At 43.0% G+C, this 22,867-nt stretch overlaps 1 protein-coding gene across 2 annotated transcripts in view; it reads right to left on the bottom strand.

Moving 5' to 3' along the window:
• Positions 1 to 249: 249 nt before the first annotated feature.
• The window catches only part of RIBC2 (RIB43A domain with coiled-coils 2), an 87,517-nt gene continuing 64,899 nt past the window's right edge, over positions 250 to 22,867 (bottom strand). The window contains exons 8-9 of one of the 2 annotated variants that reach the window (XR_002088699.2): positions 721 to 881; positions 250 to 625 (exon numbers count right to left, since the gene is read on the bottom strand). The gene's annotated coding sequence lies outside the window, so the exon portion shown is untranslated. Of the gene's footprint in view, positions 882 to 22,867 lie in introns of both variants that reach the window. The other variant, XM_014606381.3, reaches the window with a different exon arrangement.

Below are 22,867 nucleotides of genomic sequence, written 5' to 3'. Positions count from 1 at the left end.
GGACTCCACAGAAATAGCAGACAAGGTTCCTTGGGTGAATTTGATATCTTTTATTAGACCAACCCAAATAGTTGGAGAACAGTTATTAAGCAAGCTTTCGGGTTCAAAAACCCTCCGTCAGGCTAAGGAAGTTTCAGCAGTTGGTGTGTGCTCTTCCTGGATGGAATGAAAAGTTAGGAAGCCAGAGGCTGGGCTGGGGAGTCAGTTGCCAGGCAGATTATAATGTGTCAAAAATCCAATGTCCAAAAATCCAGAAATAGCATGCATTTTTATTAGCTACAGTGAATACAATGTACTAATATAAATTTTGGCACTTCTAAGAGCCATAATATCCACCATAAGAAATGAATTTAAGATTATTTAAATAGGCATTACAACAGACAAATCATTATATGGTTTGTTCCTATTAAAATGTATAGATGATATATTTCAATGGAAAACAGAGTTTTAAAAGAGCTGAATTAAATATATAAGAAGTAAAGAAAAATCAAAGACAAGGCTGAAGGCATGTCTTCTATCACTGTGTAAAAAGCCATATTTTGCCATACAATCCACTTCAGTGTAAGGTTTACATTCTTGTAGGCATTTCCCATAAAGGTCACTTGTTCCTCATGTTCATCTTACCCTACACAAGCAAAAGAAAAGAAAATCAAAGAGAAAGCTTAAATTTGATTCCATTACTCTGCAGCCAGGGCATTAGATGGTGGATCATTCACTTACAACCTGGCTTTTATTTGATGTCTTCCACTACTGAATTGTACAGTATAATCCTGCTTGGTTTTCTTTATTTATATGTTACTGGGTGTACCGAGTGTACCAGGCTTGCCTTGCATTCAATTCTCTCTCCTTCCCCTTCAGGGGATTTGTAGTTCCATGGTGCCCTGTTACCAAACAAAAGAAATGAAGATACAATTAGTGTCATATCATGCAATAATATTTTCATATCGTAACAAGGAGCCTAGACATTCATGCAGGGGAAGTTCTTTCTGTAAACATCCTGAGCATCTTCCAGGATTAAAGGGTCTGATACAGTACCCATTGGATTCAATAGACATACCCACAATCACTACAACAAATGTAAAAAAAGGCCCTGTATACCTTTGATGGGCATTTTTAGCTGTTCTCAAGTTCCTGAGACAATTTCTGCTAAGGAGTTAAAGGACATTTGTTCTGTAACTTGTTAGATATATTTGGCTTTTGGCCCTGACCCAGAAAAGCTATGACTAAGTTTAAGCACATGGGTAATCACAATGCATAAGTTATGGTAGTCCACTGAAGAAATTCAGGGCTCAGTCTAGCATTGTGCAAAATATCCTTACCCCAGTACAACATAATACTCAAGCCTATGCTTAACTTTAATAGTCCTGGCAACTTGAGTGGGGCTAATGACATGCTTAGAATCGTACATGTGCTTATATATTTTGCTGAATTGTCTTCACAAGGAAAGCTCCCTAGTGCTTTCAGTTTCCTTAAGTTTTCTGCATGAGAATCTTAGTCCCTTTACTATTTTTCTTAAGGCCTCTTAGTTCTTTGTTTTGGATCAAGCATTTGCCAGATTCCATAATGGCACAGAAGTATCTTTTCACAAGTCTATTTGTCTTTCAAAAGGTTTTCAGCAACATTTTTACTTAATTTCTGTTTTGCTAGAACTATGCTCCAGTAACAGAATTCTTGCTCCACTTAGTATTGTTTTCATTGCTAACATTTTCACAGAGTCCTTCAGATTAGTATTCAAGATGGCTAATAATTTTAGTATTTCTTTTATTTCCTTAAATGCCTATGCTAGTTTTTGAAAATACACTATTTGCAAGATCTGTTTTTCTGGTTCCCTGAGATTGATTCCTCTGAAGAAGGAGCAGACAATGCTATCTTTTAAAAATTATTATTATTTTTTAATAAAAGAACTATTGAACATTTCCACAGAGAGTTTTTATTCAGGGACAACTGGCATGTCTACATTGTCAAATGAAGGTGTGGCCTGGTCTCTAGTTACACTAGTTGATCTTTAGTCAAAACTGCTAATATCCTCACTTCATAAAATCAGCTGTCCTTAGCAAGGCAAATATTCATACAGGCAAGATGCTCTTAATCCTGCTTGTCAGAGGTTAGTTAGATAGTTCTATGAACTCCACTGTTTGGTCATTCAGAGATTAGGCTTTTTCAAGGGTGTGACTGGATACAGCTTTCACCACGCACACTGGCAAAATAGCTGGGCCAACACTGTGTGTATCATAAGATTTTAGCACTTTTTATGGTATTCTGAGTGTCAACTCTTGAAATTTTTTTTTGTGGGTCTCATCATATTTTCATAAAGCCCTAGCTTCTGGAGTCATGGGATTACACAGGACTCTCAGATTATTTGAAAATAGTTTACCCTCCTCTTCTGTCTCAGAAATATACACAGAAAAGCTAAATTTGACCAGATATTTGTTAATTAAAAAAAAACAAACAGTTGTGGCCTGGGTTTTAGTCCCATTTATCCACATTTCCAGCTGAAGTTCATGGAAGCTTGGACTGCTTGCAGTCTCTCAAAATAAGGCCATTGACATTTAAAAGATTGCTCCTAAATCTCAGCATCTTGGCTTTCTTTCCCTGGCTCCTACATCACAGCCGTTATTTTCAGAGAACAGATAAATACTCTGAAAAAGCCATCCATAAAGTAGAAATAAAAACAGAAGTGATGTAATCACCAAAAATGCAAAGCCAATATAAACATATATGTCAAGATTCCTGGTTGATGAAAAGCAGCATGGAATATGCCAATTTATAATACCTGAGGATTTGCCCATTTTTTCCTTGGGAAATATGAGGCATAGTTTACAAGACAGGAAGCAAAATAATGTTTCTTCAAAAATATTCTAGTTCATTTCTATAAAAAAATAATAGTTTCAAGTAGTTTTCATTTTGGACTTGGAAAAAGACCACTCTCTATAAACCTGGACTTATAACATGTTATGGTACAAAGCATTACACTTCGTTGCTATACTTAAAAATATTCTGACACTGCTTATAAAATCAAATATAGCACTTGGATTTAAAATTCATTCTGTTATTACATTTCCCATCTCCCTCTTTTATGTCTTTCTGTCAGTCAAACTTTGTAAAGACTCTGCTTTAAATGAAAGAAAAGCTGTTCCCAGATGTCATTAATTAGGAACAGGTTAGAAAAGTAATTTAAACAGAGATGCCTGAAGTTACAATTCATTATGTGGAATCTGACAACAGCCTATTTCAGTGGACTCTTTCATTTAGTTTACATCATAATAGGTTTTAACCAGTTCCAGGCAGACCACATTAGAGACTATTTTTAAGCAAGAAAAGTATACGAATATAGGTCATTTAGAAAACCTATTAGCATTGAAATATTCAAATTTAACATCTCCCTTTCTTTGCATACATTTGACATACAAATACACTGAAAACCTTGTCTAGTAATCAAGGTAGTTTCTCCCCAACCAAAATATCATAAAAATTATAGAAATTGTAAAGAAGTAGGGCTGGAAGGTCATCTAGTTGATCCACCTTCCTGTGGCAGGATCATCCCAATCCAAACCATCCAATACAATCCATAATCTAAACTCTTTGTGAGACTACAGTCAACCCTGACACAACAAGACATAACACCTTAAATGCCACAGGTAAAGCAGGGTAAGCACAACAGCCAGTGTCCTGTTTCTATAAAAGGTGAATATACCATCAAGACATCCCAGGAAGAGGGCCATGCCCCCCTCCCCTCACCACAGAGGAAGGCAAAAAACCCCACAGTCTATACTAATCTGACCATGGGGTAAAATTCCTTCCTGACCCAAAATATGGCAATTGGTCTGACCCTGAGTGGAGGGGAAAGACCCTCTAACCAGGAACCTCCAGTTTTGGTCCCAGTAGGAGCATTGGCACACTCCAGTCAAAGTGCACAGCCTTGGCTGCAGTCAAGACCCAGTGCCTCTGAGGGAAGTTTAAAATAACCTGAGACATGTAACAGAAACGGGGGTATGCAGCCATCAGCAAAACCCAGAAGCATGGGAAAACCCCATAGTACAACACAGGCCAACCCCCTAGCAGTGACTATCCAGCCTTTTCTTGAACTGCTCCAGTGATGGGCCACAGCTTCCAGAAGCAGTCCATTCCACAGCCTCATTGTTCTAACAGAGAATTCTTTTCCTAATATCCCAATCAATTATTCTGTTGCTCTAACATCAATAGTAGCAATCAATTGCAACTCTCAAGCAGTTTTCTTGATCAGTTAAAAAAAAAAGTCCAGTGTTGTTTTATTAGATCAGTGGGAGCCATAGCAGAAGCATTCATGTTGCAGCCCTTGTCAGGTAATACCTGTGAATTATGCTAACACTCCAAACCATGATTGTGACCCTACAGATTGACCAACTATAACTAATCATAATGCCTTGTGACCAAAGCAGACATGAGCCCTCCTTAGAGCCAGCATTGTCAGTACTTTCTGCAAACCTTGAACAGTTTTTAAACAACAAAAGAAGAACTGATTGTAAATCTATGTGAGAAAGTCCAGCGTAATATCTTGTGCTTACAAGAGATGCCAGGAGGGCCTCATTATAATTGTCTTTCAATACCTGGAATGACTATGGTGATTGAAAGACCACACAAGCAATTTGGAAGTGACATTTTTGTTAAAACTGGAATGGTCATAATTTCTACAGCAAACACTGAGGAAATCAACATTGAAATCGTGACCGTCAAATTCAACAGAATCAAAATCATTTCAGTCTACAAATCACCTCACATGAGTTCCACCTTTACAGATACACTGGGGATCACTCAGAATAAATCACAGGTGATCACTGGTGACTTCAACAGCATGCAATGGGGCTACAATGAGACCAATAAAGGTGGTGAAGTAGTAGAAGCCTGATACATACCAGTTGAGTTTGATCCATGACCCAAATCAACCTAAATCATTTAACAGTGGGGATACAACACCATTGCTGGGCTAAGTAATAAAATGGTATTAGACCCTATCCCACTGTCATGGGATGGGGTCCTCAGGGATGGCCATGATATCGCTAGGGCTCCTTGACCGTGCCAATTCTGCCCAACAGGCACCCTCTTTCTCACCTGCCACATCTTGTTGGTGATTATTATGAATAGGAAGGCTGCCCTCAAGTTTATGTTCAGCACGGTCCTGATGGACCCTGCTGAATCCTGTGGGTTCTAGGACCCCTTGTGGGTCCTGCTCCAAAAATGGATGCCTCTCGGGACACCCTCAGCCTTATGGGCTAGATGTGTGGCTCCAAACTGCCCCTTTACCATGCCCCAAGCCTCGCAGATGGCATTCACTCATTGTCCCTCCAAGGCATTAATTTAGCTTGGCCTTCGGTCATCACTGGGCTCTCCACAGCCCTCTCTCTCTCTCGGCACCCCTTGGTGCTGGGGTCTGTTCATCTCTGAATACTGCGCCCAAACTGGCGCTGGGGTCCCCACACAGTAGTGGGCCCCCAATGAGACCTCCTCTTTCCCCAATAGCCTCAGCTCGATCCTCCGGTGCTATAAGACAGCAACCAAAATATAAGCCCCTGGCTATAACATAACACAAAAAGTTCAGGGTGTACTCTGCCCCTTTAAAAGAGTCAAACTTCTACCCTGACACTAAGTGCCTTGTAGGCAAGGATACCTGGTGAGCTCCTGGAGTCCCATTAGCCCTAAGTGCAGCATATTGGGCAGCTGCAGCATCTCTGCGCAATTCCTCCCTGGAGGCTCCTTCCTCTTTGGCTGTTGGCAGGGAACAGCCTCTCTAATCCCAGCAATGGGGTTTACACAGGCCCAGGACCCTGCCTCTTCTGGTCAGCTAACCAGGTGCAGGAGCAGGCCAATTTGCTCATTAGCCTGTTGCTATAGTGACCTGCACCTGTGGGCTACTGTCTGGCTCTTTGGGCTCTCTCCCCAGGCAGTTTCTGCTCTTAGAGGAGCAGGTACCATAGTGCCCTGTGACACCCACATTCCCAACATTGACCAACTGGCATTCAGATCAAAACTGCAGTAACACCTATAACAGTGCCATTTCTCCAATGTTTCAACTTTAAAAATGCAAATTGGAAAGGCTTTTCAGAAAATCTTGAGGCCACAGCAGAAAACATCAAAGCATTGCTTGAGAACTATGACCAATTCATAAAAGCTATACAGAAATCTGCAAGGAAGAACATCCCATGGGGCTGCTGCATGAATTACATTCCAGGTTTCACTCCACAAGGCACTGGCCTATATGAAGACTACAGGTGACAGTATAAACTAGACCTTTTTTTCGTAAACACTATCACTGTAGGCGAGGAGCTCATGTTAGCTATCACAGAAGAACACAGGAGATCTTGGCAGACTTTGGTTCAGTCAACTGATATGACACACAATAATAAAAAAGGCATGGGCCACAATATGCAAAATAAGCGACAACTCACGCAAGGTAGATTAACATCATGATGTCACTGCTAACCAAATTGTTCACCAGATGCTTCTCAACAGAAAAAGCCCCCAAACCAAAAATGAACAAAAAAACCCCTCAAACTAGAAAGCTGTAACTACCTAAAAGATCTGGGTTTTACAAGCCCCTTCTTAATGATAGAGCTGAATGCTAATATTAATGCACTGAAGATTAAAAAAGCAGCCAGCCTTGACAACATACTTGCCAAACAAATCAAGCAATGTGGACCCCAGACTTGAGAATGACTCCTCTGTCTATACAACTCATGCACAGCCAGTTAAAAAATTCCAAAGATATGGCAACATACTCAGGTAGTGGAACTTCCAAAGCTAAGGAAAAATCCATCTGACCCAAAGAGCTTCGGACCTATCTCTGCTATGCTACACATACAAACTGTACAAATGACTGATACTGAACCAGCTTGCCCCATACATGGATAAAAACCTAAAATCCCCGAACAGGGTGGCTTTCACTCAGGCAAAAGCTACAGTCAGCAAAAATCAACAACAAGGCAGCTGCTCAATTTAACTCAACATATTGAGAACGGTTTTGAAAGAGGCCAAATCACCGGAGCTGTGTTTGTCAACATAACACCTGCCTACAATACAGTTAACCACCAACGACTCCTCCACGAGACCCTGGAAATGACAAAAGATCTACACACTACAGAACTGATATGAACCCTGGTCAAAAACAAGACTTTTTTTGTCAAACTGGATGGGAAGTGAAACAGATGGAGGTGACAGTTTAATGGCCTCTCCCAAGGAAGCATATTGTTATATAACATCTATCTGAATGACCAACCAACCGATTTGGAAACAAAATGTTTAATCTATGCAGAACGACCTTTGTATAATAGCCCAAAACACTGACTTTGACCATGTTGAAAAATCCCTAAACAAGTCATTAATTGGCCTAATCTCATACTACAGTGAAAAACAATTACATGCCAAAATTACAAGGCATGCAACAATTACATGCGTGCAAAATTGCAAGCATTCAAAAAACCATGGGACCAATTATCAGCTCAACTTTACATGGTTTGGGACCCTACTATCCAAATACAGTTTACCTTGTAGTCACCCTTGATTGAACCCTCTTATGCAAAGAACACAGCATGAAGACAAAAGCAAATGGTGAGCTCTCAGAACAACATTCTATATAAATTTGCTAGCTCAAAATGGGGAGCTAGCTCCTCAGCCATCCAAACCACTGCTCTGACTCTCAGCTTCTCGTCTGCCAAGTATACATGCCCTGTAAGGGAGAGATCTGTATATGCTAAGTGCCTTGACCCCATTCTGAACAATAGCTGCTGATGCATCACAGGATGTCTGAAGCCTACTAGCCTAAATAGAGTGTATCTGCTGGATGGCATTCCTCTTCCTGACATTAGAAGAACAGTGGCCAGCAGGACAGAATGAGCAAGGCAAACTGAAGATGTGAGACACCCGTTGTAAAACCATCCATAGAACACAAATGTCTGAAGTCATGCAGGAACTTCCTTATCAGCACCCAACCTTTCAATCCCAACACCCAAGGAGATGCAACTACACATGTGGAAGGAAAGGCTGAAGAAAATACCTGACAGCAAAAAATGGACGTTCCAGCAGCTGAGTCCTTACCACCAGGGACTGATGAACCATGGCAAAGGCAGTGATGTCTAAACTGCCTATGAACCAAAGTCAGATGCTCCAAGGAACTAATGAAGAAGTGAGGCTATACCATTGCTTCAACCACCTGTTACTGTGGCACAGAGTCTCAGACTATGCAACACCTGCTGCAGTGCCTGCTGCCTGAAGGCACACGTACAATGACAGACCTTGCAATGTACAATAAATGAGAGCAAGCATATGTAACAAAATGGTCAAATGTGGTGTACAGACGAAGTAGACAAAGAAGACAAAGACGAAGAAGATTAAATCAGTAACACGCCACATTTAAAATGCAAAATAATTTAAAAAATCCAAACTTTTCTTAGTAGTTGTGGTTAAGTAAAGCCATAATATAGGCCTGGTTTTGATGTTGAAAACCTCAAAAATTTTGGTTTTAATTTCAATGGAAGATGATCATGTTCATAATGTTACCTTTGCATAATGGATCTTCCCAGTACTTACTGCCCTCTTATTTATGTTATGTGCTTACATTGTACTAAAGGTTAAATACATCACATTCAAATCTGATTTTAATTTTGTTAGAACTACAAAAATCTACAGACAGATAAAATAAGATGGGCCAAATGTACTCAACTATATACTCGACTATACCCTACAAAGAATTCAGGGATATAGATGTATACCAGGTCTAGTTCTGTAAACAGAGCTTACTTAAGAACATAGGAACTGCCATTTACTGTGTCAGACCATAGGTCTATCTTGACTGGTATTGTGTCACACTATGACAGAGAGCAGATGCTGAAAGGGAGAGTGAACTGGGTATGACAAGGGTTTTTTCCACTGTTCCTCTCTCACTTGCAGCCTCCAACATTTAAGGTCCAGGAAGTTCCAATTCAGAGGCTGTATCCCTGACTCCCATGCTCAATAGTCCTTGATGCCCCTTTCCTCCAAGAATATGTCCAATCCCCTGTTGAATCTGACTAAACTATCAGCTTCCACAGCATCTGGTGGCAACGAGTTCTACACTTTTATTATACACTGTGTGGAAAAGATCTTCCTTTTGTTAATTTTAACCTTATTACCTACTACTTTCATTTTGTGAGCGCTATTCACTGCTAAAGCAACAAAGTTTGGTGCCAGGGGCAAAGCATGTAGCGGCAGCCTGCCTTTGCCCCATGCATAGATCCAGGGGGCACGTACTCCCCCATGCTTGCCCAGGAGTGCATGTAGCAGTGGGAGCCGCCCTTTCCCCATCTCTGTGTCCCCCCAAATGAGCCACTTGTGGCTCTGTCCCATGCCCCAGCTTGGCAGAGCAGCACCTATTGGCACCCTGTCACTTCAGCACTCGGGGCGGTCACCCTGCTTGCTTCCCCCCCTTCCCCCTTTGCTATGACACTGGCCCTACTTCTTGTATTGTGAGAGAGAGTAAATAATAAATCCCTATTTATTTGCTCTTTGCCATTTAGCATTCTGTAAATCCTTATCATGTTCTCCCTCAAGCATCTCTTTTCTAAACTGAATAGGCCTACTCTTTAGTCTTTCCTTGTATGGAAGCCCCTGCATCCTGCTAATCAGCCTTGATGCCCTTCTCTGTACCTTCTCTAGTTCTTTTATAACCTTTTTGAAGTGTGGGGACCAGAATTGGGCACAGTATTCAAGGTGTGGAACACATCATAGATTTATAAAGGGGCACAATGAGCAACCAGAGCAACCCTGGGTGCTGAATATGGGAGGGCACTGGAATGGAAGCAGAGGGATGCCAGAGGGGTGGGAAGAGGTTGTGCACAGACTCACCCAGGAGCTGAAGGCTGTGACTGCAGCAACCAGAGGCAGGAGTCCCCTCACTAGCTTCACTCTCCTTCCCAACAGCTACTGGGTTAAACCCCTCACAATCACTGATGAATTCAGGCTTTTACAATGTCATTCCAGATACAATTTGGTGACAGCTCTAAGAAAGTTAACCCTCTAACTGGTGCAGTAGAGGCAACTCCCATGGGAGTCAGAAGTGAGGCTGATGTCGCGACTCCACATCTGCTCTGTGTGGTGGGAACCTTCAACATCTGGGTGAGCCTGTGCTGTGGAAAGTCAGACTGTCCCTTCTTCCAGTTCTGCTGCATTCAGCACAACCCCTTTCCACTCCAACTTCTACCCCCACCCCCACACCCACACCCCTCCCGCTTTGTCTAGGGTTCAGAAGTAGTCAGTTACACCTCTGATCAGGTCCTTAGATAGTCTAATGCTTGACTAAGATGACCAAGATTTGTCTCCTAATAAAAAATGCTAAAAATATATTTCTTAAATGGAACATGTTTTTTTCTACAAGACAATGAAACCTTGCAATTGTAACATCTTTTGACATGCTATAGACTGCAGTAGTTTGATGGCCTGAATCTCCATTGCCTGGCATCTCCTGTAGCTACTGACACTAACAAACAATGAAACAGTGAAAATCAGTAGTTATGTGTTGATAATCAGTTGTTATGTGATGACTCTTCTTGTCTTCAATTAGAACAGGATCCAATTGAAGCTGGATCAAACTAATTTTTTGTGATCACTTTAACCATGTTTTGCGCTCCGAAGAAAATGTAAATTACAGCAAGAGGCAATCACACATAAATGAATCATCAGCAGTGTATTTATTATGCTTGGATGCTACTTATTAAATGTGTTAAAAATCTATTTACTTTTAGTGATATAGCATGATGATCCTGAACACTTCTATGATGTACATTTACATACTGCATTCACTAAGAATGGATTCTAGAGCAAAGATTTTAAATAGTATAATCTATTTTTTCCCTTCAGTATTGGGTCCTCTGGACCATTCTCAGCTGTTTCAGCTACTTTTGATTTGCATGCAAATACCCTGGTTTATAACTATGGGGATTCTGGCTCCATGTTTATAAATAGAAGAGTAGAATAGCAATGAAGAATAAACCTGGAGGAGGTTTTTTGTGCAAAGTAGGTAAACATCTATAACATAAAACAAGTTTAAAAGGGTACTGGCAAGTGAAAAATCTTAACACTAGTTCCTTACATGTACCTATATTTCTGATAACACTGAAATAGTAATTAGAATAATTGACTAAAGCACCACTTCTCTGCTCCACTACTAGTAGTGGGCTTCTCTTCTGGTTCTTCCATTTTTCCTGGCACTATGACCACTCATCCTCCTTACACTAGTGTCTATAACCAGGGTCAACAGCATTTTTAGGTAGAGTGCCAATAACACCACAACCTTGACTTGTAAGATGCTGGTGTGCCAGGGGCAGATGGCAAGGGAATCATGAGGGACCTGATCCTTGTTGTGGCAGTGCAGCTCTGGCCCCTTCCCCACCATCCATCTCGAGGTGCACATGCCAAGCAAAATTCCTTGCGTGCCACACTCCGGCATGCATGCCAGGGGTTGCTGATCTATAAGGATGCAGCAGGAGCGCACACAAGGGGCAAGAAGAGACTTTATAGTAGAGCTTTGAGTAACCAGAGCAAAAGAAATGAATCAGAAGCTGAGGACACAGTGGTTATTTCTGTGATTTACCCATCTCATAATGTCACAGAAGAGATGCTATATTTTTCTTCTCTTCCCTCCAGCAGCTGGATAGTGGAGAAAATCCAGGGGGAGTGCAGTGGTGTGATCACAGCCCTCTCTCCTTTCTAATAGCCTTGATGTTCCACTAATCAAGCTATCCTTTTTTCAACAGTTTTGATGTTTGTTAGCTATGCTACTCCTGGTCTCTCTTCTCCTATTTCAAAGCCCTGCATTATATTTTTAGTTCTTTTCAAAATCTTAGACCTAGCCATGGACTCCAGTCTTCATCAACAGCTACATTTTCAGCTTTTGGCTGAGTAGACAAGAACTGCTGACAATTCAGCTGTGAAAGGGTTAAAACTGTTCACTTTTGCCTAAGCAGGAAAGGGAGGATGAGTGAGCTGAAGATTAGGCTCTGTCTTTTCTCTATGCAGCTAGAACTCTGGAAAAAATCTTTTTTCTTCATTCCGCTTTCCCAAAAACAAGTTGTATGTCTTATTTGGGTGCACATTGTAGCTTAATGTCTGCTGTACCTGCCTTGTAAAGTTATAGCCATATTTACTTGAATGCAAGATGAGTTTTTTTTCCCCTCCCAGTCAGCACAATCCACTTGTCTTGGATTCAAGTACTGGTCCAGGGCGTGGGGCAGCTCAGCTTTGGGGGGCCAAATTGTATAATTTCTCATGCATAGAATCTAATCATCTTAAATTTGAAGTTATCTTGGATTTGGGTAAATATGGTATTTCCCTATGAAAACAAGTGCATTTTATCTCATATGTGATAAAAAACAATGTATTTTACTATGTAGTTTGGTATAACACTTGGCCCTGGACAACAACCAAAATTGTGTGTCACATGTCACAGGCAAATAAGTATAAAAATGTCATAACATACAAGTATCATTAGCATCTCTTCCATTGTTAGAAATAAAAACCAGATACTGCAGGCAATAACTTTAGACTTGGTCATCTTATTTTTTATAAGTTTGAAATGTTTTTCTCAGGCTGCTTAGTCTTTGCATTTTTAATATCATACTGGTACAGGAACTGAACATAAGTAGTGGCCAGCACAGCCCAGTTCAGACAGTCTGGTTAGGGTCTCTGAAAGATCTCAGACAGACAGTGCATATTCACTGTCCTTCTTTGTTGATTTATAATCATCCCTAATTCTCCAGTGGGTTTGGGGGGTGTTTTGGGGGGCTTTTTTGTAGTATGACTGCCTGATTCATCTTCATGAGTTAAACAAAAGATTAATTACTATAACAATCTACAGCTGAAATTCATTATATAAAATATGCTTGTTAGAATTTGCTGGGTTTCATAAAGTAGGAATAAAGCAAATGTTTTGAACTGTAGCTGTGGTGGTTTCAATGTTAATCTAATGCGTATGCTTTAGGAATGTCCTTTTCTACATAAATTTTGAGATTAATATGAACTTGGACAGCAGCATTCATCTGCATTTTAAACTGTTTAGTTAAAGCATTTAAAAAATGTATGCATTAGTAAACCACATGCATTTCGTTTGAATCTTAGTTGAACAGAAAAACAATTGATTCTTCAAAAATGGGTTAAACATTCTGAACTGTTACATGAGCCTGTGTGAATCAGCAAATTCAGAGCATATAATTCTGCTCAAATGAGCAACAGGATACAGTTATGGAAGCAATCATGTTTCTCGGAAATTTATGATTAAAATCAAGCTAGTTTTGAACTTTGTGTTCTCTGTTTTGTGGCTTTTGGAATAGAAATTTAAAAACAGAAAATGTTTTATGAATATTTGTGCCATCTTGAAAATCACTACAATATTTGAACAGATTATTCTTGGTGCATAACAGAGAGGTTGAGTCCCTGGCTTCAATGTAAAGGTCAACATAGCTTTAACTGTGGAGCTGTTATTAGTGCCTTAATAATACTGCCAAACTACCCACTTGTCTCCTAGAATCTAGGAGGACAAGGGCAGTTAGTTGTCCAAATCCTATTGGCTTTTAGTAGAATTTGGAAACCAAACTCCCTTAAAGTCCTTTGAAAATCCCAGGCCTAAATCCTTACCTAGGCACTTGAGTAAGTGGTCCAAAAACCCAGTGTTGTATATCCGCATGCTCCTGTAGAGTGGACTTCAGTTGCTCTCATCTATAATGGGGAGGCTACAGCTGCCGTAAAGCAATTCTCCATCTTTAGCTGGGTGAAAGGCACAAATTTTATAAAGAAAGGAACAGAACTGCCATATCTACAGGGCCTGTTGTGTATGTCTCTCAAAGAAATTCACCTATATCAATGAAGTCATGCCCTCTCACACCCTTAAGTAGTATTGTTCTACAGATAGGGACCATAACACACAGCAAAAAGGACAGGTCCTTTCTCAGTCAGACAAAATCCCACTGTTGTAATTTCAACAGGCTTCAGGAAAGGGTGGTATATTGCCGTACTTCTCTGGCAACATCCCAAGGAAGGAATCATGGCTTCGGACACCATAACTGGGGTCAGCAACATTTTTAGGCAAAGTGCCAATAACACCTCAAGCCTACATCAGTCCTTTGTCCATCCTGCCTACTATTCCCTGTCAACTCCAAACCCAAAGGAGCAGGACCCAAAGTCTGGACAGCCTGCACAGGAGTAAAAAAGGGGAGGACCTTGTTCTTATCTATGTCCTTGTGTAGCTGTACAGACCAGGTTATCATCTACTTCTAAATGTCCCTTGCATGTTTAAGTGAACAGCGAGAAGACATTGTTCAGCCACTGCCAATATGCCAATACAAGTGTGCTTCCCAAAACAAGTCAAATTACTTTGGGCAAAGCAAAACCACAAAGCAACTCTTTTGGGGTGGGAAAAATGGTCACACTGAGTTTCAGTTAATATCAAGACATTTGCCTTAGTTCAGGGGTGGTAAGTATTTTAGCTGGAGGGCCATTTAATGAGTTTTGGTAAGCTGTTGAAGGCTGCAAAGGTACACCTCTTGTCAAACTGTTAAGCCCTACCCCTTGATAGATGCCATGCTCCCTGGATTCCAACACCAAACCCCATCCCCCTTGCTGCCATGTTGGCCAACCATGTTGGTCCCAGAATCCCTTGCCCCCACCACATGCAGGAGCTCCTGCAGTCAGTGCCTCCAGGATGGGAGGTAGCAGGCACTGATGCCCCTGCACAGCTGCAGTGGGGCAGTCTCATGGCCCTGTCCCTGGGGGCAGCACCTCTTACTTCCTGCCCCAGCAGGTGAAGGGCCCAGGGTTCTCCGCAGTGGGGGAACACCAGTCCCTGCTTTGGGCCAAGGGTGGCATGCTCTCCTAGTGACTCCAGTGGCACTCTCAGCCCTGCTGCAGGCAGGGCCATGTGGGCATCCACCCCTCCCAACAAGGGACCCTACATTTTGGCCTGGACTAGCCTGGCTCTTTGCCCAGGTGGCTTGGGATGGGGGACATGGACTTCTGTTCTGGAGTGATCCAGGCCATTTCTCCCTTCCCTTTCCTCTGTGATGCTGTTGCTCCCAGGTCTGTCTTGCCAAAAAAAAGCTCCAGGCTTCTTCCAATCTTTTGTACTGGGGCTTGAGAGGGGATGGGGTGGGGGCGGGGGGGAATTGCAGGGCAGCTGGGAAGGGGATGGGGTAATGGCCCTGAGACCTGGACTGGGAGAAGGCTCCCACAGCCCCTTGCCCCCAGGTGCAGAGGTACCTTTCAGCCCCACAGGGGTGTGTGTGTGTGTGTGTTTGTGTGTGTGTGTGTGTGTGTGAAAGGGGGAGACAGCTAGGAGTGGGGTGCACACCCCCCTCTCACTTCCAGGGGTGGGGGCTGTACGGCGGCCAGAGTCTGAGGTGACTCACCTCCTGCCTGCCCTCCTCTCCACATATACACACCAGCCTGCCCCTTCCTCCCTCCTACTATCGCATGGGGTAGCAACATTTTTCCTCTTCCTCCTCCCAGTGGTGGTAGTGAGGTGGGCACAGGGTGGCAGCATGACAGGGTGGGAGCAGGAGCAGATGGGCAATGGCAACAGAGTCAAGTAACATGCAAGAACTGGGCTTGTTTGGAGCTATAATGACTTATCTTAGTGAAAGGGCTGCCAGTTAATATACTCATCATTGCTGTAATGAGCACTCTGACTTTTTTCCCCAGTTCCATTGGAGTGCATGTGTCATTTTGGCAACTCAAAATCAGGAATTGTTTCTCAGCCAAAAGAGGTTGACTTGTTAGTTTTATGTTCCTTTCATTTGACAAAGGGGAACAAAGGAAAGTTAGTTGTGAAAATTTGGGGAATTAGCTCTCTCTCCATGTTTCAATTGAGCCCTTGAGCCAAAGGAAAGTTGACTTAGATTTAGCAGGACAATCTTTAAATTTAAGTTAATTTCTTCTCTGCAGAACTTTAATTACAAATCCATATTAAGAAGAGGGAGAATTTTTGTTTAAATGGCCTTCACATCCATCCACCTACCTACCCTACTCTGTTGCTTGCCTTACAGTCCCCTGTATTCATCCTATATTATATATGTAAGAAAAGGAAAAACATGGATATACATGTACACCTCCCCCCCCCCCCCCCAAATTAGTGTCAGAGGAAAGACTAATCTCCTTACAGTTAGCTGTGTCAAGGAAATGTGAGTACCGAATGAAGAAACCGGAATCCATATTATGGCTTTATCCATGTAGTGAATGCATTTTCAATTGTTGCTTGCTTATATATAGGGACAGATCAGTGGGAATTAGGCACCTAGTAACTAGTACTTTTAAAAATCTACTCATAAGTATTTAGGGGTCCTAAGCAGGAATCAGGTTTCCAGGTATTAGATGGTGAAAAAGCAAATGAAACAAAGACACCCATAGCTCAATGGGCTCACAAGTCATTACTGTGACTAGATGTTATAGGTAGATACACAGATGAATGGGGAAGGACAGAAACACTGAAAAAAATGCTTGTAGTTCTATAAATTAGTTCTCTCTTTTATCATAGTTGCCTTAGTTGGTCAACAGCCTCACCAAGAAATATTTTGTAGGTCTTTAACCAATGACAACCCATACAGAATAAATGTGTAATGAAGTAAGCTGTTGCTAGAGAGATCAGACCTTTACCATCTTTACCATCCTGTTAATTACACAACCCTTTAAAAATGAGCTGATGCAAGAGACAGGGAGTCAAGAATGTGAGCTTCTGATGCTAGGTCATTCATGTCTGTTGGGTTCATAGCCAGTGCTCTGGTAACATTGACGCTTGGAAACCATATAATACACTTCAGAAACACTCTGAAAACACTACTGTGTGGTAGCTTTGGCCCAGCTGGAGGTGGCTGACCTTTTGGTCAATAGACAGTTCAAAGCAGGCCACCACACTGGGAACATATTCTGGGTGATAGCTGCCCAGATGGCTGGGCGGGGGCACATGTGGCACTAGTGCCGCACAAAGGTCAACTCTACAGCCATAGCCCACTGGCAGCTGACCCAGAGAAGCAGATGCCTCTACTGGCTGTGCAGTCCCCATCCAGGTCTGGCAGGTGCGCAGCAGGTCACAGCCAGGCAGCAGCCTCCACTGCCAGACTGCTGCAGTGGGTAAAGGGTGCAGGGAACTCTCAGGGCTGCTTCAGCAGTCCAGCTGGCACAAGGGGTAGTGTCCACAGGTACCAATTGGCTGGACCCCAGAAGCTCCTGAGAGTGAGTAGCCCTGAGCTACTTGACAGGGCAGCTTTTTGTACTGATAGGGCCAGGACAGGGTAGCTATTTATACTGCTGGGACCAGCACAGGTGCTGGCCCTGGGCTTTAGCTCCCCCTGGCTGCAGATCCAGCGGAGCCAGGCAAGGTTATTTTGCCCCAAGTGGCACAATTTTCCCCACACCAAAGTACATGTCCAGCCACGTGCGCTGAGGCAAAAAGCCCCAGCTCAAATTTGCACCGCTTCTATTTGAGCTGTTGCAAGTGAATGTGCTTGCATGTGTGGACACACCCATACTATTTAGTGGAGCAAATGATAATCTAGCCATAAATGTCTCATATGTTACAATATGGAGCAGAGCTCCAGCTAATTGTGTGCTTATCCAATTAAGTGCCCTGATGAACAAACTTAGAAGTCTGAAGAATTGCACACCACACAAAATGCAACTTTGATTCCTATTTAACAATCTAAAACAAGATAATGGAGTATTTTGTCCTCTTATTGATAAAATGTTAATAGTGTTTCCCTAACACCCACAAAGATGATAGGAAAAAATAAAAAGAGGAAGAAAAGGAGAAGGAAAATGAGAGAGGGGATGGCAGGTTTAATAAAAGAGTAATCTTAAAGCAAATAAAGAAAACAGATAAATAATACATATCTAGTAACATTTCTCAGCAGCTATGTATCTACAGCTTCCCATGTCAAATAAGTATGTTAGAGTTCATCAGATTGTTTGGGTCACCTTAAAAATATCAAGTCAAAGAAATTAAAAGCCATGGCTGATGCAAAAAAAAAAAAAAAAAAAATTATAGAAGGTTAGGAGAACCACAGGCTGGTCTCCACTAATGTAGCATCAGATGCCTGTGAAAGCTTATGCCCTTCTGAACCAGTCACTCATTAAAGTGCCACCCTGTCCTGCCTATCCACAGAGGAGAAAACCTTGATATTCTGCTTTGGAAAGGTGGCTAGTTTGTATGGCACTTTAATTCGAACATGTGGCCCTGGGCTATAAAGCCAGGTTTTTAAGTGCTGGGTCACAGAGAGCCAAGGGGCCCCTATACTGGCAAATGTAAAACCTTACTGTGCAGCCTGGCTTTGGGTTCCTTACCAGGACCTTAAAAGCCACAGGCAGCTTGAAAGTTCTGGGCATACACAATGGGATAGCAGGATGTGCACTTCCAGGCTAAAATTCCTCAGAACCGAAACTCGTAATTAACTTAATGCCCACCAGCAGCCTAAGACACATCGAGTATGTGAAGCAGGAGTTTTCTAAAGCTTCACAAAGGTGTACATTCATGCTAACAATGGCAATTTCAGAACCATTTTTTTTTTTACTTTAAATTTATTTAGAGAATAGAAGTCCCAGCTGTATGGAAGGTCCTCTATAGCTTGAAACAGAAGCTGTTCTGCTGAATGGTGCAGAAGGGACTGTAGAAAACCTGTATTGGGGGTCTCTATGCCTTGTGCCACTGTGGAATAATGTTCTTTCCATGGCAGTCTAGCTGGGATATTACAGGATATGTGGGAATGGAAGGAGCATATCAGTAGCCATGTGGATCCACTCTCCAAATTCCCTCTGGAGAGAGAATCCTTGGGCCAACAGCCACCTACCAGAGTTGTAGTAGTAGCAGCCATGGAGGCTGTTGCCAGGTTGTCAGGGAGTGTTCTGTATCTCATCCATCTTGTTCAAGTTCTTTTCAAACAACTTGTTTACTCAGACTTCATGACAGGAGTCTGGGATTTGGCTGTTTATTATCATTAGTAGTTGTAATAAGTACATTAATGCCCATTACACAAGACAGTAAGGTCTGCCAATGTCACATTCCAGTTCACAACCTATTCCAAGTGATTAATCCTTTCATGATGCCAATTTGCTAAAGGTCAAGTGAAATGATGCAATCTGTCTGGTGTAAAACAATCTTAAATTAATCTTAAATTTATTCTGTGTTGTATTTCTGAGAATTGCAAGCTCTGCTTGTGACCTTTTAGTAGTCCAGCATACTGGGATTAGTTTCTAACATTTCCTTCTAAATGGCAGGCAAAAACCAAGAGAATATTAGAAGATTTTTTAAAAATTATTACATTTCAAATAAAATTTTAATATAAAACATTGAATATAACATTTAAATAAAGGATAGATTTCAGGTGTCACTTCTTCCTTCACTGTGCCTCCATCTATTTGTCTTTTTTGTCTCTATCTCCCTTCCCCACCTCTCTCCTTGTAGCAGTGCAGGGGGTAACCTGTCAGTACATGTTCATTAATGTGCCATTAATTAGGGCGCGTTGTTTAGTGCCTATAACGACAGTACTAAATGTGCCATAATTGGTGCTACTGCACATTAGTACAGATGAATGTTTTTTTTTGTGATGCTACTGCACGTTAATCTAAATCCGCTGCACATTAGTGCATTAGCACGGGCTTTGCCTACCGTGTTAATATGCAGTAGAATTGGTCCAATGCACTTGAAGTGTCTCATATAGATGCACCCACTGTATGCCTTTTTAAGGCTATAGAAAGTTTTTACCAGCCCAACTGGAGGCCATGTGGAAGGCTGAATGCAAAAGAAGTTTCTGCAATGTGGTTTGTGGAAGTGATCTTTGAAGAGAAACATGAAAGGAAGGGGATTCATTGAATGCAAAAGAGAACAGTACACAAATCAGTAAAACTGTTCTGCAAATTAAACAAGATAGCAAATGTATAACCCTGTTCCTTTGTTTTCCACTGTTGCCTTTCTTAAGCTCTCAGCTGTAGCAGGGCCAAAATACACTCAGGTGAACAGCAGTTCAAGGTAGAAAGTATTTGTCATGATTTAGTTACATATTTGTGATCACTTACATATAGGTTAAGCTTTTATAGCTGACTGCTCTCCTGAGCAGTGTATAACTTTTATCTTATGCGATAAATTATGATGTTTGAATTGAGTATTTTGCTAGGGTTTGGGTGAATGGTGGATGAAAATTGTGTAGGAACTTTAAGGGGTTCCTCTTTCTTGGGGAATGCCATTTAGAAATAACACACATTTCAAATTACATGGAGCTTTACAAAGTAAAGGAAATTGTACTTCAGACTTCATAACTAGAGATAAACATCCCTAGCTAGGGATGGTTTAGTAGTATTAGTCCGGCTGAAACCAGTCATTCAGAATTAGGTTGTGGTATGGACTGTGTCCTCAGGTAAGGAGACATAAGAGACAGTAAGATTTCCTCTTTTCCCACATGTATCCTCTTCTAATGGCCTTCATGGGTGAGCCAGTCCACTGCAGCCAATCTGGATATGCAGTGCTAAGTGGTGCTGTACACCCACTTACTTCCAGAAAAGCTGGTGGTTGGAAGTTAGACACAGTACTGGCCCTGCTCCGCTTCCTTAATAGTCTGAAGGGGAGCATGAAGGTAGTGATCTCTGCTGCTATAGACAAGAGGAAAATCAATTATGAGATGGCTCTTGAGCCACAGCTTTCCCTCAATTTTGCTTGAGATTCCTTGCTCTGGGATCCAAACCAGTATATAATTAACTTCTGCCTTAAAATGGTGGCATTATGTTGAATATTTTAGTAGTGACTATTATTTTTCTGAATTACTGTGTTTAATCAAGCATCTAGTTATTATGCCCACTAAAAGCAGCCGCTTAAGAATTTCTTCACTTCTTGCCTCCCTAGCAGGAATTCTGGTTTCCCTATTTGAAAACTGAAAAATCCCTGATAAAAAAAATCCCAAAGTCACTGTAAAATACCCCCAAATCCATGTTTCTCCACAATTAAAACAAAAGACCACTATATATATATATAGAGAGAGAGAGAGAGAGAGACAGACAGACAGACAGACAGTGATCAGTTGGGTGATATATCTAGCGTTAAAGCATTTTGGAAGCCTACTGGTGTCTCTAGCTTCATAATAAAATGAATTCTAAATACCTATACGTTTTGTTATTTGCCTTTGGTTTTCTTACTATAGAGCAGTTAGAGCTCTCCCTGACCCCTTCACTAACCAGGATGTGAAAAACAGCTGCTTCTGCAGCCACAGCTCCTGCCAGCAGGTCTCATCGTGGCTGGCAGCTGGGCATGCAGGGTGTGTCCTGGGTGGGATGTGGGGTTTCCAGGAGGAGGGTGGGGGATGTGGGTGGCTGTGGAGGGATGTGGGGGGCTGTGGGGTGTTTGGGTAGGTGTGGGTGGATTGTGGAGGGACTCCGGGGGGGGGGGCCTGCTCAAGAGGGGTGGGTCTCCACAGGGCACAACTCCCCTGCACAGCTCATGGACTGCCCCCCCACAGGGCCACAGCGCCCCCCCATGGGGGCCACAGCCCCTCCAACAGGGGCCACATGGCCCCCGCAGGGACTATCACCCCACCTCCCACAGGGCCCATATGCTGCAGCTCTGCTTGCTCCCTCAGCTCCCCAAATTGCTGCTCCGCCTGGCCCCATACCCCAACAGCTCCTGCAGCACCCCCAATGGCTGCCCTGCCCAGTTCTACCCTCTGCTTGCACCCCCAGATGCCCAATGGATGCCCCATCCAACCCCACCCCCCACTTGCACCCCCAACCCCTGATGGCTGCCCCACCCAGCCTCCCAGCACTTAAAAAAAAAAAAAAAGCCTTGTACTCAGTGGCAGTAGTAAGGACTGTGGAGGCTCTGGGGCCTCATGGCAGAGCCCCCCTGCACAATACAGGGCAGCAAGGGGCAGCTGGGCCCAGACCCAGCTGCCTGGCACCCACACTGCCACTGCCCAAATGTGTGGGTGTGGCCGGGGTCAGCAGGGCATCTGCAGCTCTGTGCACTGTCGGGCAGCTGGGATCACTGCAGATGTCACCGGGGCCCCAAGCTGCATCGGGGGGGAGGGCTCTTCCACAAGGCCCCAGTGACTCCTATGGCAGCTGCTACTGCTGGTAAGTGCAGGCTCTTTTTTTTTGTTGTTAATTGCAGGGATGCTGGGAACGGGTTGGGCAGTGATCAGGGTGGGGAGTTGAGGGACAGGTGGGGGATGGGACCAGGCAGGGCAGCCACCGGGGGCTGGGGTAGTGGACGAAACTGGCAGGGGTCCCCCCATGGTCTCCTCCCCCCTCCTCCAGACCCCCTACCCTCCCTCCCCAGGTCCAGCTCCCTACAGCTAGCACACTGCTCACCCCGCTTCAGTGTGCTTCAGCACTGGGGTGAGGGCCAACCACAGAGACACTCTGGCTGGCTACTGAAGTGTCTCTGTGGAGGACCCAGCCTCCGGTTGCCTCAGGACTGTGCCCTGCCCTGCTTTTTTCCTCTGCCGTTTTTTTTTTTTTTTTGGACCCCTGCATATCCAGGGACTAATTTTGCAGTGCAGGGAGCATTTCAATCTAAACCTGCAGTGCAGGGAACATTTTTTCATTCCTGCACATGCCACTTGCAGCATCTCAAAGGGCTTCAAGATGCTGCAAGAGGCATGCGCATGCTCGTCTGGACGCACCCTACAAGACAGTTGGGAGAAGGCAGCCCTGGCCCATTTACCTTTGCTTTGCCTAGCTCAGATTGCAATGACAGATATGTTGTGAAGGGCAGGGTTACTTGCTGAGAAAGAAGGTGAGAAAAGGGTAGAATTTTGAAGTAACGGGGAAAGACTACAAAGAAGGTTTGCCTTCCCCTCATTGGAAAATTATTTCCTCATTGACACTGCCAGGTTGAATC

Source organism: Alligator mississippiensis, chromosome 4 (genome assembly GCF_030867095.1).
Source record: "Alligator mississippiensis isolate rAllMis1 chromosome 4, rAllMis1, whole genome shotgun sequence".
NCBI lineage: Eukaryota > Metazoa > Chordata > Crocodylia > Alligatoridae > Alligator > Alligator mississippiensis.
This window is presented reverse-complemented; position numbering and strand designations above follow the sequence as displayed.